Genomic DNA, 12,051 nt, shown 5'->3' with positions numbered 1-12,051 from the left:
CCTTCTACGGGTGCCCAGGAGATCCAGCCTCAGGCCCGGTCTCCTAGGCAACCTGTTAGTATATGACTCAGTGTAATACACGAACAGGAAAAGTATTACAATACAGATGTATTGTAATGCATTGCAGAGGGGATCAGACCCCCAAAAGTAAAGTCCCAGAGTGGAACAGAAATAAAGTTTAATAAAAAAGTCAAAAAAAGAGTTTTTAATAAAAAAAAATAACATTTGAAGTAAAAAAAGAAAAAAACGCCCCTTTCCACTGTTTTTATATTAAAAAATATTTAAAAAAAGAGAAAACACACACATACAGTACAGACCAAAAGTTTGGACACACCTTCTCATTCAAAGACTTTTCTTTATTTTCATGACTATGAAGGCATCAAAACTATGAATTAACACATGTGGAATTATATACATAACAAACAAGTGTAAAACAACTGAAAATATATCATATTCTAGGTTCTTCAAAGTAGCCACCTTTTGCTTTGATTACTGCTTTGCACACTCTTGGCATTCTCTTGATGAGCTTCAAGAGGTAGTCCCCTGAAATGGTCTTCCAACAGTCTTGAAGGAGTTCCCAGAGATGCTTGGCACTTGTTGGCCCTTTTGCCTTCACTCTGCGGTCCAGCTCGCCCCAAACCATCTCGATTGGGTTCAGGTCCGGTGACTGTGAAGGCCAGGTCATCTGGCGCAGCACCCCATCACTCTCCTTCATGGTCAAATAGCCCTTACTTTCAAAGTTTTCCCAGTTTTTCGGCTGACTGACTGACCTTCATTTCTTAAAGTAATGATGGCCACTCATTTTTCTTTACTTTTTTCTTGCCATAATACAAATTCTAACAGTCTATTCAGTAGGACTATCAGCTGTGTATCCACCTGACTTCTCCTCAACGCCACTGATGGTCCCAACCCCATTTATAAGGCAAGAAATCCCACTTATTAAACCTGACAGGGCACACCTGTGAAGTGAAAACCATTTCAGGGGACTACCTCTTGAAGCTCATCAAGAGAATGCCAAGAGTGTGCAAAGCATTAATCAAAGCAAAAGGTGGCTACTTTAAAGAACCTAGAATATGACATATTTTCAGTTGTTTCACACTTGTTTGTTATGTATATAATTCCACATGTGTTAATTCATAGTTTTGATGCCTTCAGTGTGAATCTACAATTTTCATAGTCATGAAAATAAAGAAAACTCTTTGAATGAGAAGGTGTGTCCAAAGTTTTGATCTGTACTGTATTAGGTATCTCCGTGTCCTTAACGACCGGCTCTATAAATATATCACATTATCCACCCCGTCCGATAAACACTGTAAAAGAAATAAAACAAAAACTGTTTAAAAAAAAGCCATTTTTGTCACCTTACATCACAAAAAGTGCAACAGCAAGCGATCAAAAAGGTGTATGCCCCCTAAAATGGTATTGTCACCTCATCCCACAAAAAAAGAGCCCCTACATAAGACAATTGCCCAAAAAATAAAAAACTATAGCTCTCAGAACATGGAGACACTAAAACATCTAAAACATAATTTTTTTGTTTCAAAAATGCTATTATTGTGTAAAACTTAAATAAATAAGAAAAAGGTATCGCCAAGTCCATAATGTCCTGTTCTATAAAAATATCACATGACCTAACCCCTCAGGTGAACGCTGTAAAAATAAATAAATAAAAACTGAGTCAAAACAACCAATTTTTTTGGTCACCTTGCCTCATAAAGTGTAATAATGAATGATCAAAAAATCATATGTACCCAAAAATGGTACCAATAAAAACGTCAACTCTTCATGCAAAAATGAGCCCCTGCATAAGACGATTAGAAGAAAAAAAAAAAAATATGGCGTTCAAAAAATGGAGACACAAAATTATTATTTTTTTAAATGCTTTATTATGTAAAACTGAAACAAACATAGAAAGTAGACATATTTGATATTATTGCGTCCGTAACAACCTGCTCTATAAAAATAGCGCGTGATCTAACCTGTCAGATGAATGTTGTAAAAAATAAGAAAAATCATATGTACCCCAAAATAGTACCAATAAAACTGTCACCTTATCCCCTAGTTTCCAAAATTGGGTCACTTTTGGGAGTTTCTACTGTAAGGGTGCATTAGGGGGGCTTCAAATGGGACATGGCATCTAAAAACCAGTCCAGCAAAATCTGCCTCCAAAAACCTTTCCTTCTGCTCCCTGCCGTGCGCCCTTACATCAGTTTACGACGACATGTGGAATGTTTTTGTAAACCTCAGAATCAGGGTAATAAATGTTGAGTTTTGTTTGGCTGTTAACCCTCGATGTGTTAAAGAAAAAAATGAATTAAAATGGAAAATATGCTAAAAAAGTTAAATTTAGAAATTTCATCTCCATTTTCCATTAATTCTTGTGGAACACCTAAAGGGTTAACAAAGTTTGTAAAATCAGTTTTGAGTAGCTTGAGGGGTGTAGTTTCTACAATGGGGTCATTTATGGGGGTATCCACTATGTAAGCCCCCCAAGGTGACTTCAGACCTAAACTGGTCCTTAAAAAGTGGGTTTTGGAAAATTCTAAGCCTTCTAACATCCCCAAAAAATAAATGTACATTTACAAAATGATGCCAACATAAAGTAGACATATGGGGAATGTTAAGCAATAAATATTTTATGATGTATCACTTTCTGTTTTAAAAGCAGAAAAATAGAAACTTTGAAAATTGCAATTTTTTAAAATTTTGGGTAAACTTTGGATTATTTTATAAATAAAGGTGAAATATATCGTACATGTACAATGTGTCATGAGAAAACAATCTCAGAATGGGTTGGATACATAAAAGCGTTCCAAAGTTATTACCACATAAAGTGACACATATCAGATTTGCAAAAAGAAGGGGTTAAAGACATTTCACAACAAAAATTGCATTGTTATATTTGTGGTAGTGAATGCATTACTGCATCCGACTGTGTAGTTCAGAGACATTTTACTACAACAATTGCATTGAACTGTGCTAATAAATGCATAGTACAAAGACTGCAAACATTGCATTCTAAATTAGAACAAGTCTGTCCTTCTATTCCCGGTCTTCTTTTTGGCAACTAGCCCGTATCCTCAAGCAGTAATGTCCTTGTGATCATCATCAACTGCTTCTCCTACTCAGATTCATCCTTAGTTGTCTCTCCTCTGTTCCATCGTAAAAAATCCTGAATGATTGTGATCGGTGATCACTTAAATGTTTGGTGAAATCAAATCGAAGAAAAACAACAGTAGAACTCAGGGCTATGTTTAATAGTGAAAGTAAGAGCATTTCCACATGCACAATGCAAAGGGAACCCAAGGGATTGGGACTGAACAGCTGTGTAGCCGTAAGAAAACCACTAATCAGTGAGGAAAACCAGAAAAAAAGGCTTCACTTTGCTGGGGAGCATAAAGATTGGACTGTAGAGCAATGGAAGAAGGTGATGTGGTCTGATGAGTCCAGACTTACCCTGTTCCAGAGTGATGGGCGCATCAGGGTAAGAAGAGAGGCAGATGGTGATGCACCCATCATGCCTAGTGCTTACTGTAGAAGCCTGTGGGGGCAGTGCTATGATCTGGGGTTGCTGCAGTTGGTCAGGTCTAGGTTAAGCAACAGTATGTGCTCCAAGAATGAGGTCAGCGACTACCTGAACATACTGAATGACCAGGTTATTCCATCAATGGATATTTTCTTCCCTGATGGCACGGGCATATTCCAAGATGACAATGCCAGGATTCATCGGGCTCAAATTGTGAAAGAGTGGTTCAGGGAGCATGAGACATCATTTTCACACATGTTTTGACAGTGTCCAGACCTTAACACCATTGAATCTTTGGGATGTGCTGGAGAAGGCTTTGCGCAGCAGTCAGACTCTACCATCATCACTGCAAGATCTTGGTGAAAAATGAATGCAACACTGGATGGAAATAAATCTTGTGACATTGCAGAAGCTTATCAAAACAATGCCACAGCGAATGCGTGCCGTAATCAAAGCTAAAGGCTTTTTTTGGTGGCGACTTATTTTTTGGACAGGCAGTGTAAATAGTCAGTTCATCTGGTGGTATGCCAGAGTATTGCTAAGGTCTTAAAATATCAGGGGCAAAAGTTTCAAGACATATGCTTCCTACCCCCCTCCCCCAATCCAGCAAGTAAATTTCTATATGTATATATGTCAAATATTACCAGTATACAAGGACCAAATATTATTCTCATCCAGTTATAAAATATTAAATAATTACATAGTTGCATAGAAGCATTGTAGAGGAAAAAAAGACTGGGGTCTATTTAGTCCAACCTCCATACTGAAATTCAATAATATGCACTGTACAAAGGAAGAGATTACCAATGATGCCGTTAAATGCCCATGGTCTCTCCAGTAAAGACTCCACAACCTCTTCCTTCTGCTCCTCAGTGAAGGCTGTTAAAGACTTCTGGATGGATGTTAGAGCTGCAGGAATAGGTTGCTTCCTGGGATAGCTAAGGGAACTCCAGAGTGGACTTTTATACATTCTTAAAGGGGATATGGGGGTAACAACAGTTTGTAAAAAGGGCCAGGATAGGTTAAAAATTTTAATAAATTATAACATACCTCACTGACTCCACTGCTGATGTTTCAATGCTGCTTTTGTCCCCACTGTTCTCCACCTACTACTCCCGGCTCTCCATATCCTGGCCCTTTTAACAAAAATGTTCTATCCCAGGACACACAGTCAGCTAATGAAATATATGGTCCAGAAGTTTGAAGAAGAATGTATTTTATAATTAGGGATGGGATGAAGAGTAATAGAATGGACTACTACCGGGGGCTTCATTACTGAGGGTCACAGTTTATGGATTAAGAACAATGCTCTACCTCTAAATATTTTTGTACAACAAGCTAGAAAATGTGTCTTGGCGGCTGGCAATGCTGTAGGTTAGGACATGTGAAGGTAAGGCGTCCAACGTCTATCCAGGGTTTTCCTACATAAATCAGAAGTGTAGCATATAAATAAAAGATCTAAAAACTTCAGAACTAATTGAGAACAAAAACACACATTACCTGTGCCGGACCATAGCACTAACCTTAAAGGGGTTGGCCACTTTCTAGTTATTGTTGACCAATGTGTTTGTAAGATGATTATATAGCACCTACTAATATAGCCTTTGCTGAAATTCTGCACCATTTTCAAGATTTTATCAGTTATGCTCCCTTGTTTCTAAAGTTTTTTGCACTGTCCACACAGAGGTCCTGTCCATAAGATTGCCATGTATGTGCGACAGACCTCAGGGGGGTGTCAGCCGGGGGTCCCCTCTGGTGGTTTATAGATGGTAATATATACAGTATATTGTTGTGACGCCAGTTGCATTGAAGCAACAAGGGACAGAGTCCCCTTAAGTAGATGGTGTTGGTGGTACCCAGGTGTAGGAATGCCAGAGTGGTGTAAGGGAAGCCTATAATGTCCCTTTAGGTGTGGCTGTGCACGTGTCATGGTGCTCATACCTGGATATCCTGGAACCCCAGGCGCAGTCGTCCGAAGGCAGTGCAAGGGATAGTTAAAGAATGGGATGAAGAAGTCCAGACTTGTACTGAAGTTGATAACAGTTTTGCTTAAATATACTTACATCAGGGAACAATCTTCCAACTTAATCTTGGTTACCAGCAGGCATTGGCATTAATTCTGGCAGGCAAACACACTTTAGCTCTGCTATGCTATCAGGATTAAATATAAACTTTTCCTTTCTGCTGAACTTAGATTTCCGTAGTCTGACTCTGTCTTTATCCAGGGAACCTTTCCTCCTGGCTTATGAGGCTCTTTGCTCTTTTCTCTTGTTCCAGCAGAACATATAGGGTTCTGCTGGCTGACTCACAGCCTTCCCCTTGGAAGGGGTAAGCTAGACTCACCTTGGCAAGGCCAATCCAGCAGGAACAAGGGCCTGCTGCCTTCCCCAAGCAGGGGGTACTCTAGACTGACCCTCACTAACTCAACTCCCCCCTCTCTAGAGAGGGCTAGAATGGACAGAAGGTTCCACTCGAGGCAAACTAACTCTGGCAAGCTTTCTGCCACCTGCTGGTAAACCAGGCACATTACATTTAAACATAACATTACAGGAAAATAGGAATACACATTTTGCAGGCCCTGGCAATAAGTACACATGATGACATAAAATATCAACCATAGAAGATAGTGGGAAGCTGTAAAAGGTGGTAATGCATCTCTGGGGCGTTACAGATAGAGAGTCATGTGCCCAGGCAAACCACCTCCATGTGATGTCTGCTTCATTCAAACACACTGCACCTGCCATCTGCACTTGTTCTGTTGGGAGTTTGGGGCGGGTATTAGTATCAATGTATCAAATAAATAAGGGCTGGCAGACAAGTCAGGAAGTAAGGTGGCTGCCAAGTTGGCTTACATCTGATGACATCACCAGACTTGGGAATATTACAGTAACTTGCACCCTTCATTTTGTTTTAAGGACGTTATGAAGCAGCCTGACTTTTACATCAGCGTCTAACCTGCTTCCATTGTCATCTGTAAAGGAATGTTCACATCTGCCAGAAGGATATGTTACTGCTTTCTTAAGAATACTTTTATAGGAAGAGATAGATGAAGTAAGAGGTTGCATCACACCAAAAAGCAGCCAAGAAGTCACAATGTGGTCGACAACATCTGTGTGTTTTGTTAGGTAACAGTTTACACAGGTAATTAAATACAGGCATATGAGTCATCTTAAACAGAGGGCATTCTGGGTACTGTTCTGATATAGAGGATAGGAAAACTTAAAGGGGTATTCCAGCTACAGCAAATGTCATTCATTGTATAAGGAAAAGGTTTACGCTTTTCCAATATGCTTTCTGCATCAATTACTTCCAAGATCCGTGCAGTGGAGCAACCAGACCGCTACCTCTTGGGATAGTCCCTGTATGATTGGCAGCTGACTCATTGGGGTCAAGATCTGGTGCAAGCACCAGAAGCTCTATTTGATTTTTTTTTCCTTCAGCAAGCACACATGTGGTTTGGCTGCTCTTTAGTTTGGCTGTTTTTGTTTTTCTCACTATTCTATGACTAACGGTGCAAAGAGGACGCACCCAAAACGCGTCAGAAGGATGAACAATGTCCTGTCTGGATTCATCTGTATGTGGCTGATTTTAAAGATGACGGAATAAATGTTGGATGTCTTTTACCGGAGTCTGGGCCTTTTCACTTATTTGCAACACTGGTGCAGTCCTGCACTCTCCATGCCCTGGGGTCCAAGTGTGAAAATGGCTACTCGAACTTTCACCAGAAGAAAACAGACCAAAACCGCAGGTACAGTCTGAACAGTCACTTATGCTGATTATGTGGTTTTTGGTAGAACTTGACTACTGGAAACTTGGCTGAATGGCTGAGATGCAAGAAACCGCACCACGATCACAGAAGCAATCTGGACAGTCTTCTTCAACACTGGAACTGCAGATAACGGCAACACAGAACTGGAGACACTAGGAGAGTGTGCGGGTAGGATAGTGGTGGATGCGGAAACAAGGTAGGCAGGAACCAAGATTGTAGCACAGACAGGCAAACAGACTAAGAGAACTGGAACTGAAAGCTGAATTGTGAGGTCAACAGTACACAGGCAGGATGGGTACAGGAACACAGACTGGAAAACGCTGAAGTCTTCCAAACACCTTTGCTGGTCATAGGGAACCTTAAGCTCAGGCAGCCTCTGCCTGGAGACAGTCTCTTATATACCCAGAAACCGTAGGGAATGGAGACAACAGCTTGCAGAGGATTTAGGGCAGGATGGTGAGTAGCAGGGCAATGGCGGGCACGGACCGTTGACCTAACACAGAGAACCAGAGATAAGGGCTACAGATCCAGCCTCCAGAACAGCTCTTCGAGAAATTCACTCAGAAGGAACAGTCTGCAGAATCAAGGAAATTGATCAGTGGCAGGAAGTTCTTCATAATGGACCTCAAGCATCCGTCCGCGAAACACATTGGCTATCTCAAGTTTATTATGTACATAGAGCGTATTTCTCCTGTTCGATTAGTTAAAATGGGATCTATGCAATACAGTAGATGCGAGGCCCCAGGAGCAGGATTGATCCATCTAATGTGGAATTCTCGTTGATTAAGACAATATCAGACAGAAGTGCTAGATCTTATAGATAAAGTCTATGCATCTCAGCTACAAAGAGTCCTGTTGCTGTGTTTTCTCGGGGTAGAGTTGGAAATACCTGTACAGGAAAATCATCACTTAGCCATTCTCTGATTATTATATTTGGCCCGCAAGCTAATTGCACTCTATCGAAAAATCCCAGTTAATGCCTACGCTGGTAGAATACTGTATATTCCTCAAGTAATTCTACAACTACTCCTAGAAAAATCAGTATATTCAAATGTAACTATAGATTTGATAAAATATGGGGTCCATGGTTAAATTCACCAGGCCTTGCCCCCCCTATCCTTAGTAACAGAGCGATTTCCTGAACTTTCGCAGGTCTTGACAGTGAAGAAGAATGGCTATACATGATTATCATTCCTAATCCAACTGTAGATGTATTTCTCAGTAAATGCTATGTTGACACTCTTGGCATGTGTAATACACTGTACAAATATATGGCTGCTATGTAAAATGTGGATTGAAAGGGGGGATTGTTTGATATTTTATTGTTAACTTAACTCAATAACTTTTAATAAAAAAAAAAAGAAAGAGAACTGTAGAATTCAAACAATTCAAAAGTTTTAAGACCAATTGGAAAAAAAAGATTTTTAGCGTCAAATTAAGTAGTATGCAATCATTATAAAAACAATAATACCCCAAAGATGTCCACAGCATTTAAAATAGCCTTGATGAAGATAGCTGAAGGAAATTCCCAGTTTGCATGCCTATGGTAATCTCCAGTTGCAACAGCTAATGGTATTCCAAGCATTCTTGGTGCGTCTGACCCTGTAGGTTAGCTACCAACTACATTGGGGCTACTCCAGGAGGTAGAGGCCTGGTTGGTTCCCTTCAACAAAGTTCACATCCCTGTACAGGGGTTAAAGGGTGAATACCAGGGGCATCACCAGGACAATGCCCCAAGGTTTAGCCCAAAGCCACACCGGTTAGTTGGCACAGTAGGTCCACACCCATTCTCTGTAACATATTAGTTGACAAGTTTCTCTGTCAATTGACCCCCATTCATTTCAGCTGCCTTAATGCACACACATCCTGCCATGCTCACTACACTGTATTTAGAAGGTATAAAGGGTGTGTCCTTCAATATGGCCATCTCTAGGGATCGTTTTATCATAAAAAAATAAAATAATTGCTAGAACATTCAGAAAAAAAGACCAAGTTCATATCATCACTTTACTTCAATCTAATCAATGAAACATATTAAAATCCATGACACATTGCCTTTAATTTTATTCCTTGGCATCTATGTAGAAAATTTTCATATAATTTTTTCAGTTTTTTAAGGTAATATTTATTGAATAATAAGACTAAACATTACAAAGTACAGTCCGATGCTCCAGCAGCACATTGTCCATTGAAATTTCCCCTTAATGAAATTCAGTAATCGCTCCCTGCTTCTCGGAGACGGTATCACACATGATAGGACTAGACACATTGCCTCAGCATTACATTTCTCATGGAAATGATTTAAACTGTTGGCTAACATGTCATTTTCTGCTCTTTACATTTATACATTATTCCATTTTTTATTTTCCCTAATCGTTTATCGCTCCCCTCGCATCCGTCCATGAGCCGCTCTGTTTCCCCGCTCCCTAAAGTATCCCTTCAAGTATTAAATTGGGAAATTGCTCAAAGTGCAGTGTCCAAATGTGTTGTTATTATAGGGATTGTCTGGCTTATTGAATTCATGTCAAATCACCCAAATAGTCAGAATTTAGAGTCTCTGTTTCTGGAAGACTCGGAACGTTCCTGCATTACACAGACAAACCATTAATTTAATGAGTGCCATGTAATTCTTCAACTCCCCAGCCATGTCACTGCAGGAGAACTGAGCCCATAATACCAGGTTCACTAGCAGAAAGACACTATAAAAATTAGCTTTTTTTTAGGGGAGATGTTTTTTTAACAAAAAGGGGTTGTCAGCATTCCATGAGCAGTCTATAGGCCATAATATCAGTAAAGTACCATATTTATTGCCCCATAAGACGCACTTTCCCCCCCAAAAAAGTGGGGGGAAAATGGCAGTGTGTATTATGGGGAACATGCTGCCATTTTTACATTGCTAACGCTGATACATCGCCGGCTGCGATGCTGCACAACGCAGCGATGTTTCAGCGGAGAGGGAGGAGGGGCTGGAGGCCGGCAACTCGCGACGGGGCCCGATGCAGTCACTGTACTCTTACACCAGGCCCCGCCACGAATAGCAGTATACATATCTAAACAGTAATCCTTAACCTCGAGTAACTTTAATTTTAAAGCAGCGCTATCCTGTTTGCTACTTATAATCAAGCTCCGGTAACAGGCAGAGCAGGCGGCGGTGCAATGTCACTCACTCATGTCACGCGCCTGCTCCTCCCACTTTATGAATGAAGCAGGTGAAGCAGGCGCGTGACGTGAGTGAGTGACGTTACGCCGCCGCCCGCTCTGCCTGTTACCGGAGCTTGATTGTAAGTAGCAAACAGGACAGCGCTGCTTTAAAGTTAAAGTTACTCGAGGTTAAGGATTATTGTTTAGATATGTATACTGCTGTGAGCGGCGGGGCCCGGTGTATTGGGGGACACTTTTATGGGGGGGATCTGTGGATGACACATATAGCATACGATGCTATATAGTGTCATCCACAGATCCTCCCATAGCATGGTCATCCACAGATCCCCCCCATAACAGTGTCATCCACAGATCCCCCTTCCCATAACAGTGCCACCCCCCTCCCCATAACAGTGCCACCCCCTCCCTATAACAGTGCCACCCCCCTCCCTATAACAGTGCCATCCACAGATCCTCATAATAGTGTCATCCACAGAGCCCCCATAACAGTGTCATCCTCAGATCCCCTTCATAACAGTGTCGTATCATCCACAGATCCCCCATAATAGTGTCATCCACAGACCACTATTAGTTCAAAAACCACCAAAAGCACACCTTTTGGTTCAAAATATATTTTTTCTTATTTTCCTCCTCAAAACCTAGGTGTGTCTTATGGGCAGGTGCGTCCTATAGGGCGAAAAATACGCTATATAGTGAAGATGAGTGAATTTCCCAAAATTCATATCAGGTCCGATTCAGTCGACTCGACCATCAGATACTATTCAGTCCATATAGATTTGACCCAAATTGAAAGTTCTCCAGTTGCCCTAAAAAGTCGTGCATGATACTCTGGGGTCTCCTAAGACTGTATGCAACCTCTTTCAAACCGAATATCAGGATAAAATCGATTCCCCGCAAAGCAGAATTTCCTCCTGCTTTGCGGTAGTGAATCGATTTAACCTGAAATTGAAAAAATAAAAAATAATACTTACCTGATCCTTTTGCTCGTGACAGGCCGCCCACCTCACTGAGGGCAGCATAAATTAGTGACAGAAATGCTGATTTTAACGGTGTGTCACTCATGAGCTAAAAGTAAGTGCAGCCCAGGCCTTGAAAAGAGTCAAATCTACCTGAGAAGAGTCATGGTTATTATAATCTCCTGCTCTCCTGCCCATCTGCTGATGATTGGCAGTTCTCTCATAGAGAGAAAGGGAGAAAACTAGGTAGTAGACTGTCAGTCATCAGCAGGTGGGCAGGGAGAGCAGGAATTCATGAATAACCATGACTCTTCTCAGGTGGCCGTGACTCTTTTCCAGTCTGCAATGGTTGTGATGTTGGTTCTCGGCAACCACTTTTAACTTATAATTGACAGACCTCTGAAATCAACCGTTAGTATGGGCAGCATAAAGTTGATGACAGGTTCCCTTTAAAGGGAGTCTTTCACCTATACTGACCGTTTTTGAACACTAACACCATTCTCAGCATTATAGTACCCAGTTCAAGCGGCCGGTGCCCAGGCCTCTCTTCGCTATTCATATGAAACCCCTCCCCTTTAAACACTCAGGCCAGCCCTAGGTTCTTCTTATTACCGCCTCCCTTCAGTGTGAAATGCCGT

The sequence above is a fragment of the Bufo bufo genome, chromosome 2, assembly GCF_905171765.1.
Source record: "Bufo bufo chromosome 2, aBufBuf1.1, whole genome shotgun sequence".
In the NCBI taxonomy this organism is placed as follows: domain Eukaryota; kingdom Metazoa; phylum Chordata; class Amphibia; order Anura; family Bufonidae; genus Bufo; species Bufo bufo.
Note: the sequence above shows the minus strand (reverse complement) of the source record.